The sequence below is a fragment of the Hordeum vulgare genome, chromosome 5H, assembly GCF_904849725.1.
Source record: "Hordeum vulgare subsp. vulgare chromosome 5H, MorexV3_pseudomolecules_assembly, whole genome shotgun sequence".
NCBI classification, from domain to species: domain Eukaryota; kingdom Viridiplantae; phylum Streptophyta; class Magnoliopsida; order Poales; family Poaceae; genus Hordeum; species Hordeum vulgare.
In genome coordinates this window covers 452,962,910-452,977,439 of record NC_058522.1, presented here as the reverse complement: position 1 = coordinate 452,977,439, position 14,530 = coordinate 452,962,910, and positions in this window count along the sequence as shown.

Here is a 14,530-nt window from a genome sequence, read left to right as displayed (position 1 = left end):
GCATCGCCTTTATGCCAAGTTTTCAAAATGTGAATTTTGGTTACCAGAAGTGACCTATCTAGGCCATGTAATCTCTGGTAAGGGTATTGATGTCAATCCGGAGAGAGTTCAAGCTGTCCATGATTGGACTCAACCTGAATCGGTTAAGCAAGTTAGGAGTTTTCTTGGTCTAGCGAGCTATTGTCGCTGCTTTGTCGAGAATTTCTCCAAGGTTGCAAAGCCTCTAGCTGAACTCCTCAAGAAAGATAAAATGTTCGAGTGGACACCACAGTGTGAGCATAGTTTTCAGGAACTGAAAAGATGCCTGACTTCCGCACCTGTGTTGTTACCACCAGATTTCTCTAAGGACTTTGTTATCTACTGCGATGCCTTGCGACAAGGATTAGGTTGCATTCTCATGCAGGATCGTCATGTGATTGCATACGCATCTCGACAGTTGCGTCCACATGAGGATACTTATCCCACACATGATCTTGAGCTTGCAGTTGTAGTCCATGCACTTAAAACCTGGCGACATTACCTTCTTGGTAATCGTTGCGAAATATTCACTGATCATGAAAGTCTGAAATATATCTTCACCTAGCCGGATTTGAATCTCAGGCAAAGACGGTGGGTTGAGTTGATCACGGACTACGACTTAGGGATAACTTACACCCCGGGGAAGGCCAATGTTATGGTTGATGCACTAAGTCGTAAGTCTTATTGTAACAACCTGATGCTACAACGAGGTCAACCACATCTCTATGAGGAATTTCGGAAGTTAAATCTTCACATTGTTCCTCAAGGATTCCTTTCTACCCTGGTGGCGAAGCCTACTCTTAGGGATCAAATCATAGCCGTGCAGGCATATGATAAGGGTATATCCCGGATCAAGGAGAATATTTCTAGCGGAAACACTAGGGATTTCTCTATCAATGAGCAAGGTGTTGTGTTCTGTCAGAACCGTCTAGTGGTTCCTAAGAGCAAACGTCTGCGGTAATTGATCCTTAAGGACGCTCATGATTCTCCTCTCACCATTCATCCTGGTAGTACTAAGATGTATCAGGACCTACGCCAGAGGTTTTGGTGGACTAGGATGAAGAGAGAAATTGCTGAGTTCGTTGCTAACTGCGACGTTTGTCGTCGAGTTAAGGCAGAACATCAAAGGCCTGCTGGCACCCTTCAACCTTTAGCTCTTCCTGAATGGAAATGGGATAAAGTCAGTATGGATTTCATCACCGGATTTCCCAAGACCAAGAAAGGAAATAATGCTATCTTTGTGGTCATTGACCGTCTTTCCAAAGTAGCTCGTTTTCTTCCAGTTCGTGAGAGTATAACAGCTAGCCAGCTAGCAGAGTTATATATCTCTCTAATAGTGTCTCTTCATGGTGTTCCTCTGGAGACTAACTCGGACCGTGGAAGTATCTTTACGTCTCGCTTCTAGGAGAGTTTTCAGAATGCCATGGGGACTCACTTATCTTTTAGCACTGCTTTCCAACCTCAATCAAGTGGTCAAGTAGAAAGAGTGAATCAAGTTCTAGAAGATATGCTCTGAGCTTGTGTTATATCGTTCGGTGTGAATTGGGAGAAGTGCCTTCCATTCGCCAAATTTGCTTATAACAATACTTATCAATCAAGCTTGGGCAAAACTCCTTTTGAAGTTATCTATGGACGAAGATTTCGAACACCTCTTAATTGGTCAGAAACCGGAGAGAGGCAACTATTTGGTCCGGATATGATCCTCGATGCAGAAGAGCAAGTTCGCATTATTCGTGAAAAGTTGAAAACAGCCCAGTCTCGTCAAAAGAGCCAATATGATCGTCATCATAAGGATGTGACCTTTGAAGTTGACGAGAAGGCTTACCTTCGGGTTACACCTTTGAAGGGTACCCATCGATTCGGTATCAAGGGCAAGTTGGCTCCTCGTTATATCGGTCCTTTTCGCATTCTTGCTAAACGAGGAGAAGTTGCCTACCAATTGGAACTTCCTCCGCATCTTTCCAAGGTTCATGATGTATTCCACGTCTCGCAACTCAGGCGTTGCTTTTCGGATCCTATCCGCGAAGTGGACCACGAAACGCTTGATCTCCAAGATAACCTTTCATACCGAGAATACCCTGTGCGTATTCTTGATCAAGCTGAGCTTATCACTCGACGTCAAAACCTCAAGTCTCTTAAAGTTCAATGGTCAAATCATTCTGAAAAGGAGGTAACATGGGAAAGAGAGGACCGTCTCCGACTTGAGTATCCCGCGCTATTCCCGACGACTTCCAAATCTCGGGACGAGATTCTTTTGAGTGGGGGTGAGTTGTCACATCCTTGGATTCCCTGTTAGGGTTTAACAACTTGTGCTCATGTCTTCTTTCTTTGCATCCAAGAAAATGAAATGAAATCCAAAAGCAAAGTAAAGAAAACCAAAGCAAAACCCTAGCCATCCCTTATTCAAAAATATTTCAACAAGTGCCAAATCAATGAACCCAAAATGGCCATTAGAAAAGTTCATCTTTTCTGATAGTTGTTGGCAACAAGATATCAGAGATGAAACATATTTTCAAAATACTTTTGGCATTTTAAATTTAAGTTAAAAGCTACTGAAATCAATTATATATTTGATTTCAAATATTTCAAAGTTTCCAAAAATGTTGAAAACTTTATGAGTGGTTGGAAATATTCCAACTAACACTCTGGTATTTTTCAAACTATTTTTAGGAATAGTTTGGAGCCAAAAACAAATGAAACAATATCAGAAAGAATAAAATAGAAACAAAAAAGAAAAGAAATGCAAAAACCTTACCTGTCGCTCACGTGAGGCCCAGCCCACTTAGCACGTGTCGTCTTCCTCCTTGCCAACGAGCAGCAGGAGGTGGTCGCCGCTCGTTCCGGCGCGGCCACGCACTTGTGCATCTACCTGGCCACCGCGTCGCACTCGCGCGAAGGGCATAAGCTCCCCGAAGATGTCCCCGAGCTCTTCCCCTCCTCATTCGCCCATGTTCTCTCTCTCTCTCTCTCGGCCTCCATGACCGCAAGCTTGAGCTCGAGCTCGCCGACGCTCCAGCCCCTCTCCCTCTCACCTGAGCTGCGCGTTAGCTTCGTCGTGATCCCCTGAAGCTCTCCAGCCAGTCGCTCGACGCCGAGAAGTTCTAAAACGCCGAGGCGCCATCGTCTTCCTCCTCAGGTCACCGGAGCTCGCCGTCGTCGTTCTCTCTCCTCAGGCCATCCCCAAGCCCACTCTCGATGCCTCTGCACTCCTCGTGCGCTCAGGGTTCTTTCCCCCATGTTTTCCCCCTCGATCCCTTCCTCTAGGCCCCGATTCCAGCGGAGACCGACGAGATCCGCCGCGGGACCTCGTCCCCGGTAGCTCTCCGGTGATCGGCAGGTCCATCTGAGGCCACCAATGGCTTTAGTGCTTCGTGTAGATGATGTAGGAGCCCAGCCCCGCGCGAAACGCCCTCTGTTTCAATGACCTCGACGATGGCCGAGCTTCGGCCGCCGCCAAGCTCGTCGCCGGCGTCATCTCCGGCCATCTTAGCCTCGGTTCTTTGCAGAAATGGAACTGCGGCTGTGTGTTGGTTCATTTGGTGCCCTCCGCCGTGCATTTGGTCATCGGAGATGCATTTTCGAGCCCCTCCGTCGTCTGTGGTGTTGCCGGAGGCTCACCGCCGGCGAGATCGACCTCGCCGTCGGTGGATCTGACTCCCCTGAGTCACTGGCATGTGGGACCAGCTCCCTGGCTAACTAAGTTTAGGATTAATAAAATAATTAATTAAATAAAAACCTAAACAGACACTGACATGTGGGTCCAACCCCGATAATTATCTAATTAAGTTAAATTTAAACTAAAAACTGGCCATAGTCACTAACCAGTGGGTCCCACTGGTCAGGTTTGAGTTTCAACGGCCAGTTGGACCTGCTGATGTCATGCTGATGCAATAAAGACTTTTCTGTTTAAAAATAATTCCAGAATAAGTTCAAAACTTTGGAAATTCATAGAAAATTGAATGTAACTCCAAATTTGATAAATAATATATGTAAAAGGATTAGAAAAATTCAAGGAATCCAATGGTGCTATTTTCATGCATGAAAAACAAAATTATGAAACATCATCACGTCAAATCAATAAAAAGGATTTGCTAAATTATAATTCAAATGATATTTGAATTATGATTTCAAATCAAGATCACCCCAAAAGGTTCTGATAGTCTTCTCAAACCATGCTACATTACATTTCGTGCATCATTTTGTTGCATATGTTTGATATTGATTGATTGTCGTTATTGCGGTAAGCTCCGCCCCTCTGGATACATCTGATTATCCGACTGACGGATATCACCCCAGTGCTGAGCAACAAGGCAAGCAACCATTTTGATCATCCCAATAAATCCCATGTTCTCGCTCCTGCTCCTATTTATTGCATTAGGTCAAAATGCTTTCAATGATTTTACCACGTTAGTTGAATCCACTTCCTTTGCATGACTTGTCCTAGTCATAGTAAATAGTTGAACCTTGCAACCTAGCATACCTGGTAGATGCTTGAGCCATGATGTGCCTTATCCTGCTATGCATGCTATGCTTAGAGTTGTGTACGGTCTGTCATCTGGGTGATGAACAGAATTGTGAGAATGTGTTCAGTTAGCAAAGGTTGTGCGTTGAACTTGATTTGGTAAAGGTACCGGTGAAAGGCTATGTAGGAGTACATGGCGGTTTGTTTCATTGGAATCGTCCTTAGGAACTGAGTTCCGTGTATGTAATCCAAGACTAGATACTACCACACGTTGGGATACGTAATTGACCCTCTCGACTTATTAATCGCTTAGTACTCAGTCCAGGAGTTGCAAGTAGATTCTCGTGTTTATAGTCATGCTGGAGGTCATGCGTAGCGCTGACCTTAGAGGTGGGCTATGATGCGGTAGGCAGTGGCACGGTGTACCAAGTGGCACCCTGATGGTGGGCTTGGGAACCCTGCGCACATCGTTTGGGGCCGTGGCGGAAACCTCGGCCGGACTTCCGTGCGGGTTACCCTCTGATAGGCGATAGACCTGGACTAAGTATTAGCGTGGTTAACAGTCGTGGCCAACTCCCTCGCTGGGCTTCCGCTTGAAGGTTGCCGAGGTGCATGACATGCACATGGCGATAAGTGGCGAGAGCGTGTGTGTAGAAGTTCACCCCTGCAGGGTTATGATCTATTCGAATAGCCGCATGTGCGGATATGGACTACTTGGAAGCAAATGTTGTTCATAGATAACTATAATGGCTACTCATAAAATTGTCAAGATAAGTGTGTGTGTCGTGGACGGCATTTCCGTAGGGAGACGGAATGATTCCATGATGGAGTATTGTTGTGGTGTTAGTGGACTCGTGTGCGAGAAACATAGTTTTCAAAACTATTTAAAAATGCAAGTTGTCTAGCCAAGAGTCAAATGCTGGTTTTCCGCATGAAACCCCTGTGGGATCCCCGACTCGTAAGTCGAGATCGCCGTGCCCAGTGATCCCAAGGACCAATGCTCACTGAACACAGATACTGAATAATAGTGTCTTACATCCATACATACCGTTTGATACAATAAATGACCACTTCGGTCGAGTCTTACATACATAGGGCCCTAAAGGCCAAAGCACCAAACTAGACCAATAGCGGAATTATTGGTTGAAAGCGTGAACCCATGCCATCAGCCTTAACCTACAGGCATTCTGACTGGGAAGCGTCCTAGCTCGCAAGAACGTCACCGAGTTAATCTTCACCATATCCTGTTCTTTTATACCTGGCCAACGAAATAACGAGTGGCAAGCCAATGAGTACTTTGAATGTACTCGCAAACAGCCCATGATATGAACATTGATAGTGAAGAATAACAGTAACATTTGTCTTTGGTGGAATGCAATTTGGTGGAATGATCAGGTATATGCAACAAGTTAAAGAACTACTCTTGAAGAACAGGTTACAGATATCGACATATCTGACAAGGGTTGAACACACCGGGTTCACCCTATATGCCAAGTCATCGAACTTGGTCATATCAATTCCTCAAGTAACTCCGGTTATTAACATCATTCACCGAAATCACACACACACACTTGGTTTATGCGGAAACGCTGGACGTAGTTTAAGCAGCACCACCCAACTGTCCTTGACCGTGGACACGGCTATTCGAATATTTTGACACTCTACAGAGGTAGTACGCTGGACCCACGAGAAACGAGAAACTTCCGTGTCATCCACGACTCGCGGTATATCACGTATACACGAGGTAAGTACCCGATCATCATCTTTCCCCTGACGATACTAGACAAAGAGGTCCACTCGATTGGTACCCAGCCCACATGTTGTACGTCTTACGAGCACCGACTCTGGACTGTATCAACCATGCAGGGACCAACGGTGTGCCTGGAACTCATAATAATGGCATAGTCTTCCTACCTGGCACATCCCCATCACGAGAGTGACACCGATCACTCCCGCCACTAGTAATGTGGCTCTTTGCTAGTACCGACCAGAGTAATCAACAAAGCCCCGTCCCATAAAGGGGTATCATGGTCGTACTGGTAAGGTTGGGACGGTCGACACATCATAAATCTAATCCCATTTCCGAAACCATACTCACACAAAAATACCGGTGCTTCACTTCACCAAAAGTGATCACCAACTCATCATCATGCTCATGATAATATGCTTCTATCTTTACTTGTCAACATGGTATTAGCGTGACCATCAAGGGGTAGGGTCAAGCTCCGTGCAATGATCCTATAACTCTACTAGTCAGCATGACAATAGCATTATCCTCATAGATGGTAAGACCAAGCTCATCATGCTCATGCTCCGAGGAGCCATGTGAATAACATCATCAACATGCAAGGGCTTTGAAGAAGCCTCCGGTGCCATCACCACAATGATGAACCGGCATCGTGATCACATGCAACGGGAAAATACCAACTATATTAGCATGCAACAATGTTTATGATCAAGTCATGGTCAAAGGGCTGCTTGCCTTACTCACGTAAGTCCTCGGGGTCTTCAGGTCTTCCGCTCCAACTCTGAATACTCCGTCTACCGTCAACTATCGTCGGAAACAACTATGGTAAGCCATATAGCAAGCAGAATAAAAGTGTTCTATAAATAGAAGTTTTATTTTTCTTGGACCTCTCTGGTCATAAGAAAAATACCTTAAGCTTCTCATAGGAGATTTGAATCATCAAGGATTTTTGAATAGGTGAAAGGAGCAATAGGTGGCCATTGAATAAGCCAACAGAAATCATTCTGTTAAAAATGAGTGTAGGCACCCATTTAACATAGAATGATTTTAGAAATATTTAGGAAGTGGTTTCACTGGATTTGGAGATGGTATGAATATTCTAGGGATCTTACAATAAGGAATAAATAGCAATAGGAGCTATTTATTTATTGCAACAGAAGTAAGTCACACAACAATGTTGACCAGGGTTCCAAAAATAGAGAAGGATTTTATAAGTCTCTGGGAGTTTGAATCACTCCATTTGGAGTTGATTTGAATCTGCTAGGAATTTTGAAAGGTGGGATATTTTATATCCAGATTGGGATTTTAAATAAAACACCACAGAAAGTTGGGAGGGAAAAATGTGCAAAGCACTTATTTGGATATGCCTCATTTTTAGGATCCTGCAGAAATTTGAATCAATGAAATTGGAGTTAGTATGAATTTATGGAAGATTTTAGAAGATTCCAGATAAATGAAAAAGGGGAAATGGGCCTCCAGACTTAGCTATCTTGCACACTAGGCGCTAGAGAAAGAGGTGGGCCGGCCCGACGGCTTGGCCTGGAGGCACAAGGTGGCCACGCCGAAGGCGCCTTTCCTGGGGGCGCTTTCCCTAGATGGAAGCGCGATCTGAGAGGGGCGCCTCCACTTACTCCATGCGGGCCCGGCCTTCGGGAGGCTGACAGGAGGGTCCCGCAGGCCAGGTTCTTCTTCAACCTTCGCTCGACCAGGGAGGGAGCAGAGGCCCGATCCCAGGGCATGCCGACGCTCTCCTGGCGGCTCTGGCCACGCCCGGCTGTGCCTCGGCTAGCGGTGCCCTCGGCGCAAGGCTGCTGCGCCGTCCTGGAGCCCTAGCTCCGTCGGACGCTTGCAGGGGAGAAGATCTCGGCCGCGAGGATGCCGGCAACGTCGGCTTGGGAGTTAGCGCACAGGCTGCTGATGGGCTGCAGGGTATGCGGGGAAAACTCCCAGGCACCGAGGCATGTCGGGGAGGCTGCCCGATGGATGGGGAGGGCCCGGCTAGGCGCGGCTCTGTGCGGAGGCCGATGGCAGGTTCGACCATTGCCGCACTTGCCTAGAGGAGGAGGGCCAAGGAGGGAGTGGGGAGCTCGAGGGGACTCAGGATGGATCCCAGGAGGAGAGGAGATATGCTCTGGAGGCTTAGGGCGCTCGGGAGGGAGCCATATGGAGAGGGGAAGAGAAGAGAAAGCGCATGAGCTCTCGGAGCTCTCTGGTGCATGGATGCCACGCATGCCTGAGGGGTCTTGGAGGCTTGCTGGTGGAGGGGAATGGCTTGAACGGTCAAAAGGGGATGCTCTGACGCTCTGAGACATGGTGCAGCTACGGGACATGAGCTAGGGAACAAGGAAATGGTGTAGAGCACCATTAGTGCAGGTTGACAGCGTGGTCACCCCGGCCACGCGTGTCCAGGGTGTCCATTCGACCTGGAAAAGTTGTCTACCATGCAAGGCATGCTTGCCAAAGGTCACTGGTGGAGTTTGGAAGCATCTGGGGCTGGTTTGAACTTGCTTTGACTGCTGTTAAGTTTCCAACAGCAAACTTATAGCTGATAAAAGTGGGTCTCAGGTGGGGAGCCTTGGGAGAAATTATGTGTGGCAATCTTAGGCATGGAAGGACTCCATTACTGCAAGGTTTCAGCCCAAACAAGGGAGGATAGCTACTACTTGCTGTTCAAAGCCATGATTCAGCCAGAAATCCATTTGAAGAAGTGCTGCTCATTTTTCCCACATGAGCATGCCATATCTCGGTTCTAAATGAAGCCTTGGAATATAATGGATGCTCTGGAAAGAGTTGGGGGTGATAGCTTAAGCAGAATCATGGAAAGAAGGGTAAAACAGTGCTGCCAATGGTGAAAATGAGAGAAACTTACAAAGGGTCCTTCCCCAATAATTGACCAGTGGCCATGGGAAAGTTACTGGAGGTAAAATATGACTATGTGAGGCTGTGGTAGAAAGTTGAGCTCCAGGAATAAAGTGGAAGGGGCAAAAGAAGCCAAATTAGTGAGTGCACCCAAGGTGTTTGATCTGTGGTTAGGCTACCAGATGGATTCCAATGGCTATGAAACTTAACAGGATCAAATAATAGATGAAAGTAGGCTTGCACACCAAATTTGGGATTTTTTGGATAAGTTTTCCAATGTAGACTTGAAAAACTCTAGAAAGGGACAGAAATGGGTTTCTGCTTAGAACCCTATTCAAATAAATTCCCACTAATCCAATATTTGGTGTAGGGGCATTATTTGAGCATTAAGGCATGCACAAAAAGTTTGAGGATAATTGGAGAAACTTTATAAGGTAAAGTTTACCAAAGTCAGAAATCAACAGAGAGGGTTTTGAGGGTCTTAGGACAACTTCCTCTATTATCCTTGGGGTACCACCTGGTGTGGATGCCTCACTGGAGTACTGGAACATGTCCACCAAATTTGAGCACAATTGGAGACACTTCACAATGTAGAGTTGCTCAAATTTGATTCTGGACAAATAGGGTTTTAGAGTGATTAGGGGAGTCAAATCAACTTGGTTTAAAATGAAACTTGGCAAGATCATCAATAATATCATAGATGACATGCTAGAATTTTACTGGAATTTATTGAGAATATTTCTTATAGAAATATTCCAAAAGCTTGAAATAGGCAGGAATGGTTTTGGAGGGGTTTGCCCAATATTTTGAACATGAACATGTGTTGAAACTCATAAATATGGAATAAATATATCCACTGAGTTTCCCTAAATTTTATGAAATATTTTGAAGGCAATAAAAATAACTTTCCTTCATAGGAGACCATTTCTGGCCTCATAGAAAGGCTTTTAAATAAAATAATAAAATAACTTTTAAAATAATAATATGATGATTTTTGGAAGACATTTTGATAATAGGTTTTAAATAAATGTATTGGTGCAAAAGAAACTCCCTAATTTGAGGACTTGTAGTACAAACCTCATCTCACGGGTTTGAAAGTTTAATTCAAAGAAAAGCTTTTTGGTGAAAATAATATTTGGTACAAATAGATATTCGTCCTAAACACATGGTATGATCATTAGGGAGGAGATCATGGAGTAAGGAGGTGATTAGGAGGATGGCAAGAATTAATGGGGATCAATCACATGCAATTAAACAAACAGGCAGACAATAGTCACTCCAAGCATCACAAGCATTAACAAAAAATTTAATTGGTCCTAAATTTTGAAATAAGTTAGTTAGTCAGGAAAGCCAAAAACTGGGGTGTTACAGACCTTACCATCTTAAGAAAATCTCGTCCTCGAGATTTCTAGGCTAGGGGTTGGTGAGATACAGAATCTTGAGTCGGAGGTCGTCTTCATGTCCCCATGTTGGTGTCGTGGTCTTGAGGTGCTTGATGATACAGCTTCGAATGTTTCGCACGTCCCTGCTTGATCGTGGGTGGGATCCCGCAATAAGTTAGGCTTGACCGAGGTCAAGGGCTTGGTGATCTAAGTTCGTGCAAGGTTTTGGCTTGCGAGTGTATTCCAAAGTCAGAAATGTGGCAAGAGGGGTTGTCTGGGATCTGGTCCTGGGGTTTCGCATGCCGGTTAGTGACATCAAGATGTCTTGCGTTAGAATGCACTACCAAAGTCTTCGCATGGCTTCCTGCTTACGGGGAGGTCCTTGACTTCCTTTCGGCAGTCAAGCTATAGTCGCAGTAGTTTTCGCAGGCTTCTCGTGGAAGGGTCCGGGCTGGGTGTCACCTATGAGTCGAAGCTCGGAGGCTCAGGTCCCAAACAGGTCCTGCCATCTTGGGAGTTTGCGAGGGTTTCTGGATAAGCTGGCTACCCAAAAGTATAGACCAGTCATCCATTCCCAAGGTCTGCGACTCGGCAAGCGGGAATCACCTTTAGCAGGTTTCCACCACGACTCACTAGTACTCTCGTCCTTGATTTGGACCAAGGAGAGGTCGTCTGATTCTTTCGCTTGTCCAAGGGCTTCGTCATCTTAAATCGTCGAGGCTTCTCGACGTTGTTGATGTGGTCGGTGCGCGGTCGGTGGTTGACTTCTGTTGCTTCATCGTCGTTGTCGTGGCTTCCTCGTCACGGCGGTTCTTCGTCTTGACTTGAGTAGGATAGACTTCCGTCGTCTTGGGACTGCTTCGAGAAGTCCACCCTTTCGAGATAACATTGTACCCTCAAGAGGCATAACATTCGGCGTTCCTGGGCTCGACCAAACACGACTAAGGTATTCTTCCTCTTACTGGGTGAGTAATTATGTCATCAGTGAGGATGACATCATACCTTCCCCAAACACGACATAAGCACAATGCTCATGGGTCAGGCGAGGAGAACGGGGACTTGCTAGGGGCGGGTACTGGCCATATTTCAACGACTTAGAGTCGTCTTCTATGGTCGTAGTCCATCCATGTTGTGGCTCAGCAAATCTTTAGGGTCTCAAGGAACTTAGGATGTGGCTAACAGTAATCATCTTAGCTCTAAGCACATTCCTTATATGCCAGTAGTTCGACCGCTAACTTGAGACAACATCACCTCATCTCATCAAGGATATCATCCCACGTGGGTCAACTCCACACCGCTCATGCTAGTCAACCCCGGGTTGAGGGAAGAACTAAACCCAAACACTACAAGTATGGTGTAGCCCCAAATGCACATGCATTACTATGCAAGGACCTCGGGGGTATATAAGCTGCTAAGGTTGCACTGGGATGCTACAAATCCAATGTCCAGCTAGATCATACAACAGACAGGGTACTACATTACTATATTAAGGAAACACATAGTACACCAATCCAATATCTTGTTTCCCTCCTATGAATCCGATCAAGTAATCCATCAATCCGACCAACCATGACTAGACTCACCACTCCTACAAATCCAACATTGACGAGGTTCCACATAAACACTTAGGGTCCTCATAATTCACATAATAATGCAAAAATTACGTCATAGTACATCCACCAACTTCAATAATCATGGCCATCTAATCTCCAAGGCCAAACCACATAGGTTGTAAATCTATTTACAACTCCAAGTATACACACTCTATATCCACCAAGAAACATGGTATCATGATCGAGATTAACGAGCTAAATCCAATTTACTCCGAACCATGTGGTCTTTGTCATCCTCAATACTCTATTTAGATTACCTATTTGAATCCAAGACTCAATCCAATAAGAAGTCTACTTGATACTCCAAGTCATTATGGTAATTATCTCCAAACCATGCCAACTACTTGCTATAGTCATGTATACCACCAAGAATAATGTTTGCAATCATAATCATCCTACTAAATCCAATCTTACTCCAGATTATGAAGATTATGCTAATACCAACTTGTTCCACCAAGTTTACTTACCTTTATAAGGGTCTCACGATCCACCAAAATAGTCTCGCTATATCCTCAAGACAACTATTGTCATCACAACAATCTTGGTCTAGTACTCCATATTCGAGAACGATCCTCTTATGGCATCAAGGTTACAGTGCTAGCTTAAGATTGAAGGATACTTGTTCACAGTGATCACTCATTCCATAAGGAACCCGGTGCTAAGCGGGGTTTATCGGGGACCTACACGAGTTCTAGCAAGTCTGTGTACTAGACACGTGACCAGAAAATTTGAGCCGGAAAGGCTTGTGGAGGTTAGTCTGGTCTGGTGTGGTTTTTCCAATCTTGAGGGAAAACACACTCCTACGGTTGCGTGTGGTTAAGCATAGCACAGTCAGTGTCTTCAACGTCAGCCGTCCTTCGAAGCGGATCCTTGGCGCATCTTGCATTGCCGTCTTCAGTTGCCGAGAGAGGCGAGAGAGAGAGAGCACAGAGGGGAGTGTCTAAGGGTCTCAGCGTAATCAAACAAGCGTTGAAAAATCAACTCAAACAAGTGCTAAAATTATTTTGAACATCAAAATAAGACAAGTGATATAACCGCACGCTTGTTGCCTAAGCAAAAACGCGACTCATATCAAAGCACAAACAACAAAAACAAACAACACACAACATGGTCCATCCGAACCATTTCACGGACTCGACTTCGCATAGGGGATTCATGACTCATCCTATCCTAGGTTCAGGGATTCGACAGTCATGCTTGTTTCTTGCTCCGGAGAGGAGACCGCTAAGTCTTCTGGACCTTCTCATGGTGTTGTCACGCCTCTTGTTGTCGCTTGCCGAAGCGATTCACTTGAGTTTGCAAGGAACTCTTGTTGTCTTCTCGTCTGGGAAGTTGCTGACGAAGGTCGTTCTTCATAGCTGTCACTGACATGGTCTTCTGTTGTCTTCATGATCTTGTCAGTGTCTTCTTGTCTTCCGAGGCTTCGAGAGTCTCAACTGGACATCTTCATGCACCGATATTCGCATGACATGATAGAGTTTTGATATGTCAATCATACTAATCGCTATATCGACGCCTAGAGCGGGGGATGAAGAGAACCGTTTTCCTGCTCACTAAGGTGAGGCAGACCAAATGGCGAGGTTCTCATCCACCGGTGGTGGTCGACACAATTTCTTATAAGTGATAGGGTCGCTCTATTAGTGATGCAGATCAAGGTTTGCATATATTATGTCCAGATTATCGTAGGCAGAAGTGGCATCACTCTGGGCAGTGCCCAGGTTTTCACCATCTTCTAAGCCTCGATGTCCTTGTTCCTCATGGAGGTACTTCTGTTGGTGTCGTCTGGTCGCGGAGTGGTCTTCTCTGTCCTTCAGCACAGGTGTTTGCCTGGAAAGGTTACTTCCTTCCGGGCTGCCCACGAGGATTTCAATTTATCCCGTGGTCAGAAGGGCATAAGGTTCTAGCGACCATTAGCAAGTTTTGAAAAAGTAGACGAGGAGTGTCAAGAAAATAAGAGTGGAAGCCTAGAGCATAACCTTCAATTTCTTTGAAGTTTTAGGAGAGTTGAGAAAATATATAAGTTTTGTAAGTATTTTGAAGGATCTGAAAAGCAGTTTTATCCTAACTAACGTCCATGCTAACTAAGGGCTTCCTACAGTCAGGATGGCTCTGATACCAGCTCTGTGGGATCCCCGACTGGTAAGTCGAGATCGCCGTGCCCAGTGATCCCAAGGATCAATGCTCATTGAACACAGATACTGAATAATAGAGTCTTACATCCACACATACCGTTTGATACAATAAGTGACCACTTCGGTCGAGTCTTACATACATAGGGCCTTAAAGGCCAAAGCACCAAACTAGACCAATAGCGGAATTATTGATTGAAAGCGTGAACCCATGCCATCAGCCTTAACCTACAGGCATTCTGACTGGTAAGCGTCCTAGCTCGCAAGACCGTCACCGAGTTAATCTTCACCATATCCTGTTCATTTATACCTGGTCAATG